At 44.8% G+C, this 12,987-nt stretch overlaps 1 long non-coding RNA gene across 1 annotated transcript; it reads left to right on the forward strand.

Moving 5' to 3' along the window:
• LOC307179967 lies at positions 1–3,128 on the forward strand. Its single transcript, XR_013825624.1, has 3 exons — positions 1–112; positions 1,561–1,610; positions 1,768–3,128. It is a non-coding gene; the product is annotated as an uncharacterized lncRNA (long non-coding RNA).
• Positions 3,129–12,987: the final 9,859 nt, after the last annotated feature.

The following is a 12,987-nucleotide window of genomic DNA, read 5'->3' on the forward strand; positions in this document are numbered from 1 at the left end:
AGGCTCTGAGTGTGATTTCTTTGGGGTAAAGGTTTTTCTTGACTGCTTAAGAAAACGTCAGAGCTCTGCATTTGACACGACAGACGGTTCACAACAGAATATCAAATGAAAGGTAAAAGACAACTACGAAACTATATTTAATATTAGACTTTTTCTTCCAAAAAGACATGTCTGTGTGTGCGTTGGGCGTGTATATGCACAGAAGAGTGCTTACACCAAAATTATGCTTACACTAAAATATGACTGGCCGTTATGCCTTTTGTTAACTCTTTATTTTCGTCTATGTTTTCAGAAATTTCTGTGCTTGACGTATGGAGAAAAAATAAGGAAATCAACAAAAAGATTTCATAATAAGCAAAGATAAAGGAATTACAAGGAAAGAATAATAAGCACAGTAGAAATAAAGACAAAGAATCAAGGAAGCCAAAATGAGTTTCAAACCATTTTTATTGGACTATAGTTGATGTACAATATTGTGTTAGTTTCAGGGGTACAGCAAAGTGAGTCAGTTATACGTATATATATATATATCCACTCCTTTTTAGATTCCTTTCCCATATAGGCCATGACAGAGTATGGAGTAGAGGGCCCTGTGCTATACATTAGGTCTTTATTAGTTGCCTGTTTTATATATAGAAGTGTGTATATGTCCATCGCAATCTGCCAATTCAGCCCCCGTAAATGATTTATTTGTTTTAAGATTTCATCAAGGAAAAGAAGAAGGCGCGAATAACACTAGGGATGAGATATGGGATATAAACAAAGATACAAAAGTGCGGCCCGCCAGGCTGGCTCCACACCCAGTATCATTCCTCTCCTTCCTCCCTACTGAGTGTCTGCATGATAAGGGGCAGCAACGGGAGGTCATAGGTCAAAACTTCCTTACAAGTATTGGAAGATACAGTCGAGACCATCTTCTAGAAAATAGAGCCAAACAGGAGGTAGAAAGCTGGGAGCGAAAAGACAAAAACTAGGGGTTCGTTCCAGGATGTACTACATCTAACTAAAGGAAGTCCAGAAAGCAAAAACAAAATGGAACGGAGAAAGTTAAGAAAGAATTAGGGTGCAAAATAGAGAGCTAGTGGGAAGCAGCCGCATAGCCCAGGGAGATCAGCTTGGTGCTTTGTGACCACCTAGAGGGGTGGGATAGGGAGGGTGGGAGGGAGGGAGATGCAAGAGGGAGGCGATATGGGGATATATGTATACATATAGCTGATTCACTTTGTTATAAAGTAGAAACTAACACACCATTGTAAAGCAATTATACTCCAATAAAGACGTTTAAAAAAATTACAGAAATTTTTCCAGCACACACACACACACACACACACACACACACACACACAACACGGAAGCATTTCCCCTGATATAGTTGTTTTAACTTTGTTAATTTAATCTATTTTTACATTATTTCCATGAGAATATTTTTCACAACCTAGCCATCCAGTGTCCTATGAATACATTACTTCGCTCCAACTCTTCTTTTGTCTCTGAGTTGATAATTGTCTTAGTCCTCATTTGCTTGATTTTCTATACACCTATTACCCATTTCTTTTCCAGAGTCTCTGCTAGAAATGTTACTCTACTCTCAATATATTCCAGCACCTCAGGTAATTGAGTCATTTTATCTACTTCATGAAACATCCCTGCAGGAATCCTATGCCCTCCTGCTCCAATATGGACCATCTGTCCTCTTGTGCCGGGATCTTCCTTCTTTTTCCTCTGGTGGGTCCCTTTTCCTTTATCTCATATCTTTCTCTTTTCTAGGTCACCCCTTTGTATGTCACCCGAGGTTAAGTTATGATGTGGTAACATACGGCCCCAACACCTCGCTGGCTTCCAACAAGAAACATGTCTCCTCCGGCGTGTTACATGTCCCTCATGGGTTGCCTGGAGCTCTGTGCTGCGCCTCATCTTTGTCCCCGGACCCAGGGGATGGAGCAGCTTTTGTCTGGAGCATCACCAGTGTCAAGCCAGAGGAGAAGAGGATGCGGCTAACCAGAGATGACCCTCACGCTGCTGCTCCGAAGTGACACGTGTCTCTTCTGCCCACATTCCAATGACCAAAGCAGGTCACGTAGCCACTCTTAAGTTCGTTCCGTATCTAAACTTTGGTTGTGTATAAAATCCTGGTTTGGAGAAAGTTTTCCTTCAGCATTTTGAATGCATTGCTGTATTGCCTTCTACCTTTTAGTGTCGCTGTTGGGAAACTAATGCAATTCTGATTCTTGAATCTTGGTGTGTGACCTGTCTGTTCTCTCTGGAAGCTTTTAGGATTCTCCTTTTGTCCCTGTGGTGTGGGAGGGCGGGTGAAAAAGCACCAGACCATCAGACCCTCTTCTTCCCTAGAAGCAAAGGTATATATAATGTCTATGATTTAGGAATAAGTTTGATGCCATGTGACAGAAAACGCAAAATTACAGCGGTCTAAACTGGGTCCTTATTCTGTTCCACGTCGATCAAGTCCAGAGGAAGGTGAGCAAGGCGCGCGCTCCAGGAAGCAGCCAGGGACTCAGGCTCCTGCCAGTCCTCGGCTCCCTACAGGGGTTCTTGTAGTTTATTTTCATTGAGATAACACTGGTTTATAACATTATAAGTTTCACGTGTACAACATTACATTTCAACTTCTGTACACACTACAGCGTGCTCAGCACCAAAACGTTAGTTTCCATTCATCACCATACAGTTGATCCCCTTTCCCTATTTGGCCCTCCTCCTACTTGCCCTCTGGTAACCACTGCTCTGTTCTCTGTATCCACGCATTTGTTTTTCTTTGTATTGGTCTGTCCATTTCTCTTGTTTTGTTTGTTTGTTTCTTATCTTCCATATATGAGTAAAATCAAACGGTATTGTCTCTGTCTGACTTATTTCACTGAGTATAACACTCTCAAGGTTCATCCACGTTGTCGCAAATGGCAAGATTTCATCTTTTTTATTTTTTATGTTTCTGCAGGATTTATTCATTTTTATTGTTCGGCCATGCCGCTTGGCATGTGGGATCTTAGTTCCCCGACCAGGGATCGAACCCATGCCCCTTGCAGTGAAAGCGAGGAGTCCTAACCACTGGACCGTCAGGGAATCCCTTCAGCACATCCTTTACTCTAAACCTGTTGGAGTTTCCCCTCCTCCAGTAGTCATGATATAATATCGATCCATCTTGGTTTCCTCTGATAACCATAATGAGTGATGACTATGCTATCTGCAGGCCAGAACTAAAACTCAGCGAGACTGACGAGCCCCTCTAGGAATTAAGCCTGTTCTCAGTCACGCTGGAGGTGGGGTGGGGTGGGGGAGGATGGAACCCAGCCTGTGACTTAATAAATAGAGATATTAGATCAGTTCATCATAATGGCGGATTCTGGTGACTACGACTGAAGTGTCCACATTTTAATCACAATAATAGCCATTAAGTGCCTAAAATTCTCTGCCATTGCTGCACTCCGACGATGCAAAAATCCAGAGAGAGAAAAGTGGCCGCATCACTCGACAGTTTTCACTCTCTCATGAGGACTTACTGGAGGGTGTAAATGTGATGTGAGGACTAAGCTAAATCGTATGCCTCTGCTAAAGGAGTGTGGCACAGGGGAGTGCGATATTAATGCCGCCAGCGAAGTTAGCATAAAGTGTTCTTTGTTAATCAAATTAACAGAATACAGGCTTGTGAAATTAAGGCATGAAAATAGACACCATTCCGAATCGGGACAACACACAAAAGTAATTGCATAACAAGGGCACGGGCTGGACGTCTTATTGCCCAGATATTACCGTGCTGTTACCGGTGGGCTAAATCAGTGAGTTTCTTGGCCTAGGACAGTGATCCTGCACTTGAGAACCACTTGAGAGCTTAAACAACGCTGATACCCAATCCCCACACCCTGAGAGAATCATTTAATTGGCCCAGGGTGGAGTCCTGGGCATGGGATTTTTAGAAACTCCCCGAGTCCCTTGGTGGCCCGCCAGGATGGTGAAGCTCTGGGCCCAGGGCAAAGAGGCCCGAGGGACAAGTCAGACTGGCTTGGGCAACATACTCCACGAGGGGGCGCTCGGCTGCGTCCTTCGAAAAAGAAAAGGGTGGGATTGCATGTGGTTTAAGGTCCATCCCGTGTCCCCAATGTTATCCTATTTTCAGAGGGGCCTTAGTAAAACAGATACTATTGGAATCGTTTTCAAAGGGTTTCTTTTCATTTTTCTAAAATCTACATTATCGGGAATTCCCTGGCCGTCCGGTGGTTGGGACTCTGAGCTTCCACTTCAGGGGGCACGGGTTCCATCCCTCATCGGGGAACTGAGATCCCGCAAGCTGTGTGGCGCAGCCAAAATAAAAAATCACAATAAAAAAATAAAAAAATAAAATCTACAGGATCTTGAGAATTCAGGTGGAAAATGGTAGATTAAATACATCCATTTATCTCCACGCCATCCACAAAACCCCACTAAATGACAGTAAAGGAATAAAAAGAAAAATGATAAATTCATACTGACAAAAGGGGGAGAGCAGGGCTTCCCTGGTGGTGCAGTGGTTAAGAATCCGCCTGCCAGGACTTCCCTGGTGGCGCAGTGGTTGAGACTCCGCCTGCCGATGCAGGGGACACGGGTTCGTGCCCTGGTCCGGGAAGATCCCACATGCCACGGAGCGGCTAGGCTAGTGAGTCATGGCCGCTGAGCCTGCGCGTCCGGAGCCTGTGCTCCGCAACGGGAGAGGCCACAACAGTGAGAGGCCCACGTACAGAAAAAAAAAAAAAAAAAAAAAAAAAAATCCGCCTGCCAACGCAGGGAACACAGGTTCCAGCCCTGGTCCGGGAAGATCCCACAGGCCCCGGAGCAACTAAGCCCGTGCGCCATAACTACTGAACTTGTGCTCCAGAGCCTGCGAGCCACAAATACTGAAGCCCGCGCGCCTACAGCCTATGCTCTGCACACAAAAAGAGAAGCCACTGCGATGAGAAGCCCACACGCCGCAGCAAAGTGTAGCCCCCACTCACCGCAATTAGAGAAAGCCCACGCACAGCAATGAAGACCCAATTCAGGCAAAAATAGGTAGATACATAGATAGATAGATAGATAGATAGATAGATGATAGATAAAATTTATTTGAAAAAATTCAGGAGAGCAGCTAACAGCAGCCAGGTGGTGACCAGGCGATTTTAATGCTTCAGAATCCTGGAAAGGCTCAGGAATTCTGACCTACCTTTGAAGGCTGAGGAAGAAATTGGTATCAGGGTGGGCAACTAGCTGAGTTGCCACAGTTTAAAACAAAATGAAGCAAGAGCAGTAGAAGCGTATTATGAGATAGAGAAGCAGACAGATGAAACGGCTAAGGATGTAAAATGGTGGTTTCTGGGAAGTGGGAATTGGGATGGGGAAAAGCAGTTTGGGGTTTTGCTCTCCTGAAAGCCTTGCGTCATTTGACCTTTAAAATTAGGTATATACATCACTTAGATTTTTTTTTTAAAGCTGCTTTTGAAACGGGTATGGGGGGAAAGGCACGCAAATCCTGCAGATGGCAATATAAACTTGTACAAGCTTGCCGAATGGCAGCTCGGTAATACGGATCAAAAATTTTCATGTGTGGAACATTCAGTCCAGCATTTCCACTCCTGGAATTTATTCTAAGGAAGTAATTGGACAACCGCTGCTTTGATTATAAAATAGAAAAATTGGAAACTATCTACATGCCTTGATTAGAACAAGTGATGGCTCATCCACACAGTGCAATTCTATGCCGACGCTTTAAACGACGGATTTGATACCTACCAGATGGTCAAAACTTGTGAAAGCCTGAGGGACTTCCCTGGTGGCGCAGTGCTTAAGAATCCACCTGCCAATGCAAGGGGCACAGGTTCGTGCCCTGGTCTGGGAAGATCCCACATGCCCCAGAGCAGCTAAGCCTGTGCGCCACAACTACTGAGCCTGCGCTCTAGAGCCCACGAGCCACCACTACTGAAGCCCGCGCGCCGAGAGCCACAGCTCTGCAACAAGAGAAGCCACCAGAAGGAGAACCGAGAGCCCCAGCTCCGCCACAAGGGAAGCCACCAGAAGGAGAAGACCGCGCACCGCAACGAAGACACAGTGCAGCCAGAAATAAATAAATTTATTTGTTTTAAAATTTGTAAAAGCCTGAAAACAGCAGGAGTTGCTCAGCATGTGAAAAACAACGTAATGTTGATACAGTGCTGGCGAGGGTACCCTGCTACAATCTCTTTGGACGAAAAAGCAAAAATTGGCATTAGAGAAATGAAAAGTGAAATACACACTTTGATCAATTTCTCTCACAGGAAGTCTAAAATGGTATGACTACTTAGGAAGAAAATCACCACTACTTAGTAAAATGGAAGGTAAATCGAAGGCCATGTCCGTCGTACCACTAGGTGGGACGTGCAAGAACATCTCTCATAGTGTTGAGAGGGCCTGAGGCTGCACTCAAGCCGAACGTCTATCAACAGAAAACGGAAATACAACAGTCCGTGATGAGCCGAGAGGCACACCGAACAGCAGCACCCACAGTAACGCGAGAACATGTGCAGGGTTCGCAAACATTACATCTTGCGGAAGACAACAGGAAACCGAAGAAGGAATTCACCCATCTACATAACCTTCCACGTGCAGAAAACGACGTTACACGGAGAATCGGACTCGGGAGATTGAAAAGCACGAAAAGCAGTACTACCACCGCGAGAAACGCAGCTCCCGGAGCCTAGGTGAAGCCCGCGGCGCTTCCAGCACAAAGGCGTCATGGTAACGCCTGAGTTGCTGACAACTTCTCCTCAGGCTTTTCCTTAATTCCAGTTTCACCGGGTCGCGGTTGCGGCTCGCGGAGTGCTTCCGGGCGGTCAACGAGTCCCTTACTTCCCAGGCGGTAGACCCACGCAGAAATACCTTCGTAAGATAAGAAAGCCAAACGAAGCCAGAGTGAATCCTGAGTCTGTGCACCGAGAGTGGCAGGGCTGACGAGTTGGCCAAACGACAAGCTTTCTCGTAAGTCTATTTTTTCACACACACATCAGCCCTGCTTATTTCCGCAAGGCCTCCAAAAATTAGGAAGCTTGGTACTGCTTTCATCCTCAGCAGGCGGGAATCTTTTGAAAACCACGGAAGATTCCCGCCTGCTGAGGAGAAGCGTGAGGGCGTCTATGGTGGGGGGCCTCGGGAGACAATGCCAGGGAGATTGACCCCACTTGTACTGAGGGTGAACGTAAGCTCGGGTCAAGAGCTTGCAAAACTTCTTTCCAGTGAAGTGACTGAAGTCTCATTCTTTGAAATAATAGCTTTAAAGGAAAACTATGGCTTTCACTTGAACATATATCGCATTTCATTCTGGTTATGCAAATGAACGCTGAGTCCCCGCCCCCGAGATTCACGCCCAACGTGGGCCGAAGCCCGCTTCCAGTGGGCGTCTACCCGGGACCCTGACTACATGTCTTCTGCTCCTCGAGGCTCTGAGTGTGATTTCTTTGGGGTAAAGGATTTTGTTGACTGCTTAAGAAAACGTCAGAGCTCTGCATTTGACACGAGAGACGGTTCACAACAGAATATCAAATGAAAGGTAAAAGACAACTATGAAACTATATTTAATATTAGACTTTTTCTTCCAAAAAGAGATGTCTGTGTGTGCGTTGGGCGTGTATATGCACAGAAGAGTGCTTACACCAAAATTATGCTTACGCTAAAATATGACTGGCCGTTATGCCTTTTGTTAACTCTTTATTTTCGTCTATGTTTTCAGAAATTTCTGTGCTTGACGTATGGAGAAAAAATAAGGAAATCAACAAAAAGATTTCATAATAAGCAAAGATAAAGGAATTACAAGGAAAGAATAATAAGCACAGTAGAAATAAAGACAAAGAATCAAGGAAGCCAAAATGAGTTTCAAACCATTTTTATTGGACTATAGTTGATGTACAATATTGTGTTAGTTTCAGGGGTACAGCAAAGTGAGTCAGTTATACGTATATATATATATCCACTCCTTTTTAGATTCCTTTCCCATATAGGCCATGACAGAGTATGGAGTAGAGGGCCCTGTGCTATACAGTAGGTCTTTATTAGTTGCCTGTTTTATATATAGAAGTGTGTATATGTCCATCGCAATCTGCCGATTCAGCCCCCGCAAATGATTTATTTTTTTTTTAAAGATTTCATCAAGGAAAAGAAGGCGCGAATAACACTAGGAATGAGATATGGGATATAAACAAAGATACAAAAGTGCGGCCCGCCAGGCTGGCTCCACACCCAGTATCATTCCTCTCCTTCCTCCCTACTGAGTGTCTGCATGATAAGGGGCAGCAACGTGAGGTCATAGGTCAAAACTTCCTTACAAGTATTGGAAGATACAGTCGAGACCATCTTCTAGAAAATAGAGCCAAACAGGAGGTAGAAAGCTGGGAGCGAAAAGACAAAAACTAGGGGTTCGTTCCAGGATGTACTACATCTAACTAAAGGAAGTCCAGAAAGCGAAAACAAAATGGAACGGAGAAAGTTAAGAAAGAATTAGGGTGCAAAATAGAGAGCTAGTGGGAAGCAGCCGCATGGCATGCCCCAGCTGGAGTGGGGGTGAAGGTGGGGATTCTCCTTAAAATTTCTCTCTCTTCTAGCTACATCCCAAGATTTCAAGTCAGCTGCCTAACCTGCCAGTAGCTCAGATTGACCCTGACATTGACCCTGCCCAACTTCCCCTGGCATCCTGCCGTCTTCCATCACCCAGGTTTGAATCCTTGGTTATTTTTGGTACCTGCCCTACTTCTAATCAGTCACCAACGACAAACAACAAATATTAATCAACCACCTGCTAAGTGTACGCCAGTATGCAAGGTTCGGAAGGAAACCAAAATGAGTAAGACTGGTCATCATAAGAGATATGTAATATTTTTTTGAAAAGAAGGAGAGAGGGAGAAAGGAAAGAGGGAAGGAGGAGAGGGGAGGGGAAGGGAGAAAAGGTGTTATGGGACATCCACAGAAGAGAGGCCAAGATCAAGTCGTTCAGTCCCCTCCATCCGGCCCCTCCTTGCCACTGAATTCAAACCCTCATTACTTCAGTCCTGGGGTAGCCCTCCTAATCCCTTTCTAACTAATTTCTCAGCTGCCAGTGCTTCTCCCTTTCAGTCTATCCTACACACATCACTGCCAGACTTACCTTTCCAATGCACTGCTTTGATGCCATTCCCCTAATCATACCCACTCCAGACCCCTCACCCCCGCTTACCACAGAAGTACCAATTCAGCCTGGCATTAAAGCTCTCAATCTCTTCCGCCCACCTCTCCCCCAGAATGTCCCTCTCTTGACCTTCTCATGCTTGTGCCAGCCGCCTGGTCCAGCCCCTACCACCCTATCACACCCAAATGTCACCTCCTCCTGGTAGCCTTTCCCCACGACTCATGCCTCCCCTGAATACTTAGAACCTTCCCTTGGTACCACTATTTTTAAAACGCCACACAACAAAGGGTGTTGTTGCCACTAGAAGCTTTTGCGTTTTCCCACAATGCCTCACAGACACCAAGTGCTCAACGATATTTGGTTAACAAATATTGTCCCTCAAAGCACTTAAAGACACAAGTCTGTATAAAATGGGTGTTCCCGAAATGTGTATACATTTAATTATTCATACTGAGCTCTTTTACCTTTGGAGGAGTTCACGTGTGTGTATGTACCTAGTAAATTATATTAATTTAGTCCAAGAAGATAATAGCTTTCAGCAGCTACACAGTACTATTTTTTATTGCTTTGTAGGCAACAGAATCAGCCTTGCTGAATTTGCTTCCTAAAAGCGAATCTGAAAGTTACTCAAAAATTTAAAAATAGAGCTACCATATGATCCAGCAATCCCATTTCTGGGAATAGACCCAAAAGAATTGAAAACGAGGAGTTAAAGGGATATTTGTACCCCCATTATTCACAAGAGCCAAAACACAGAAGCAACCCAAGGATGCACTGACAGATGAATGAAGAAAAAAGACGTGGTATATACATGCAGTGGAATATTATTCAGCTTTTAAAAGGAAGGAAATTCTGACACATGGTACAATATGAATTAAGCTTGAGGAAGTAAGCCAGTCTCAAAAAGACAAACCTGCGTAATTACACTTATATGAGGCACCTAGAGTAGTCAGATTTATAGACACGGAAAGTACAATGGTAGCGGCCAGGGGCTGAGGGGAGGGAGAAAAGGGCAGGAAAAAAATTAAGCAACAGTGATAAATTTTCTGTTAGTTTTTTTTACCACAATGTAAACATTTTTTAATTTAAAAAAAGTGATTCTCAGGACTTCCCTGGCGATCCGGTGGTTAAGACTCCACGCTTCCACTGCAGGGGGCGCGGGTTCCATCCCTGGTCGGGGAACTAAGACCCCACATGCCACGCGGCACAGCCAAAAACAAATGAAAAAGTGATTCTCAAAAGGCAAATTTGACCACACCACCACCCTTCTGTTTAAAACTTTTAGTGGCTCTCCGGAATTCTTCCCGGGACCTACAAGGCCCAGTGGGTCTGACTGTCACTGACTCTAGCACCCTCCCACGTCCTGCCGCCCCCATTCTCTTGGCTTCAGCCACATGGGACTTCTGTCCTTGACTTCTCTCTGCCCGCTCTCAAGCCAAAGCCAACTCCTCCTGTGCTAAGCTCTCCTCACACCCTTTCCTCTCCCCCAGAGCACTCATCCCAGTTTGTAATTATACATTCATTATTTGATCAAGGTCGCTCTCTCCCACCACGTCAGGAACTCTGTGGAGGCAGAGACCACGTTCTTTTTTTAACTTTCCTTGCTGTGGTGTTTCTAGCACGTAGTCTACTGCCTGGCATCCAGGAGCGTATGTCATTTATAACTCCAGTGCTGGCAAAGGCGAGGGAAAACAAGCATGTCTGCTGCTTGTCAAAGGGTAAATGAGCATCACCTTGCTAGGGGCAATATGGCAATGTGTATCAAGAGCCTGGAAGCATTCATAGTAGTAATTCCGATTTTTGGAAATGATCCTAGAGGAGCACAGAGGCGGAAGTCCACAGAGGTTCATCCCAGCATACTCCATTAGGGCAAAAAACTGGAAACAAGCTACATAGCCTTCCTAACTGGAAGGTAGGTCAACACATTGCAGATTTTTATGGATAAAATACTATGCAGCCTTTACAAATAATGTTGCAGAGGAATGGTGACATGGAAAAATGCAAAGATGTAACATTGAGTGGAAAACGAGATATAAGCAGGTATGTACCGAATGTCCTAAATTTAAAAAATCAGATTTAAAGATAATACATAAAGATAAGACATGTAATGTACAACATGATGACTATAGCTAGCAATACTGTATTGTATATTTGAAAGTTGCTAAGAGACTAGGTCTTAAAAGTTCTTATCACACACACAAAAAAATGCAACTCTGTACGGCGATGGACTTTTTTTTTTAGGCCGTGGCTTGTGGGATCTTAGTTTCCCAACCAGGGGTTGAACTGTGGCCCCCTGCAGTGGAAGTGCAGAATCTTAACCACTGGACCGCCAGGGAAGTCTCGTGTGCAGCAATGGATGTTAACTTATTGTGGTGATCATTTCACAATATATACAAACCTCGAATCATTATGTTGTACACCTGAAACTAATACTGTCATATGTTAATTGTATCTCAATAAAAAATAAATTTTAAAAAGGTAACACACAGGCACAAAAATGGTAGACAGCAGTCACCCCTAGGTGGTAGCACTGCAGGCAGCAGACCCTCCAGGAAGTCTATAAAGGAAGCTTTAGAAGCCATTGAAAGAAAGGCCAGGGACTTTCTCTTGAACTGCAAGCTGCTCTGCACAGCGAGCAGAGTTTTTCCTTAAACTGCATATGTATTTGCAGTGAGTTTTCGGGCGCTGATGGAGATTACGGTAAAGCCCCCCCAGGTCACCCTCTGGTGCCAACCTTACTTTTGTACTTGTTTGGTACATGTAAATGTTTTATAATGAGCATGCATTACTTTTTATATCAGAGAAAGATTAAAGAAAACATTATTTCATAAAAGAAAGACACGTCTGTATGTCGGATGAACGGACACAGTGTCCTGTTCAGGCACACTGTAGGCGGCTGGAGAGGGCCTCGCTGTTCCCTCGCATCCCAGGTCTGCTCTGTCCTTCGAATCTGCAGCCTTCTCTCCTCTGGCTTCTGGCACTTCAGACCAGAACACCACCAGGCAGCTGTGGGGCTCCCTGGCCGGCCAGGGTCCCATCTTGACTGTGGGCCTTGGGGCTCCACGAGACATGTCGCTCTAAGCCATGTCCACACACAAAGACACTTGCGAGGACCATTCAGTGATCCAGGGCCACTCCTCTACCTCTAACGGGGGCCCTGGCTCCAAAGAGCAAGGATCATTTACCGATTGTAGCTGTGGCCAGTAGATGGCAGAGAATGACTGTTCACAGTTGTAAAACAGGTATTTAAAGCTACAGTGACTTTTCTCATTTCCTGATCATTTCTTTCTATTTTCAGGAGTTTGATTGACTATTCTTATAAGCTCTTACTTATGGCATGAAAAATCAACAAAAACATCTTTTTTCTTTTTTCTCTTTTTTGGCTGCATTGGGTCTTCATTGCTGCATGCAAGATTTCATTGCGGTGGCCTCGCCTATTGGAGAGCACGGGCTCTAGAGCGCACGGGCTTCAGTAGTTGTGGCACGTCGGATCAGTAGTTGTGGCTCGTGGGCTCTAGAGCTCAGACTCAGTAGTTGTGGCTCACGGGCTTAGTTGCTCCACGGCATGCAGGATCTTCCCAGATCAGGGCTCGAACCCGTGTCCCCTGTATTGGCAGGCGGATTCTTAACCACTGCACCACCAGGGAAGTCCAAAACATCTTTTCAAGACTGGATTGTAATCATCTAAAGTCCATGAAGGTGTCAGCCCTCCCTTTGGCTGAAAATCAGATGGAATTAAATAGCATTTTTCCTCTCTTGCCTCCTTCCCCGTCCCTCTTCCCAGTTATTTAGAAATTTTAATTGAGAGTGGGGAGATAATTTTTTTTATATACAGC

This window comes from Stenella coeruleoalba (genome assembly GCF_951394435.1).
Source record: "Stenella coeruleoalba genome assembly, chromosome: X".
Taxonomy (NCBI): domain Eukaryota; kingdom Metazoa; phylum Chordata; class Mammalia; order Artiodactyla; family Delphinidae; genus Stenella; species Stenella coeruleoalba.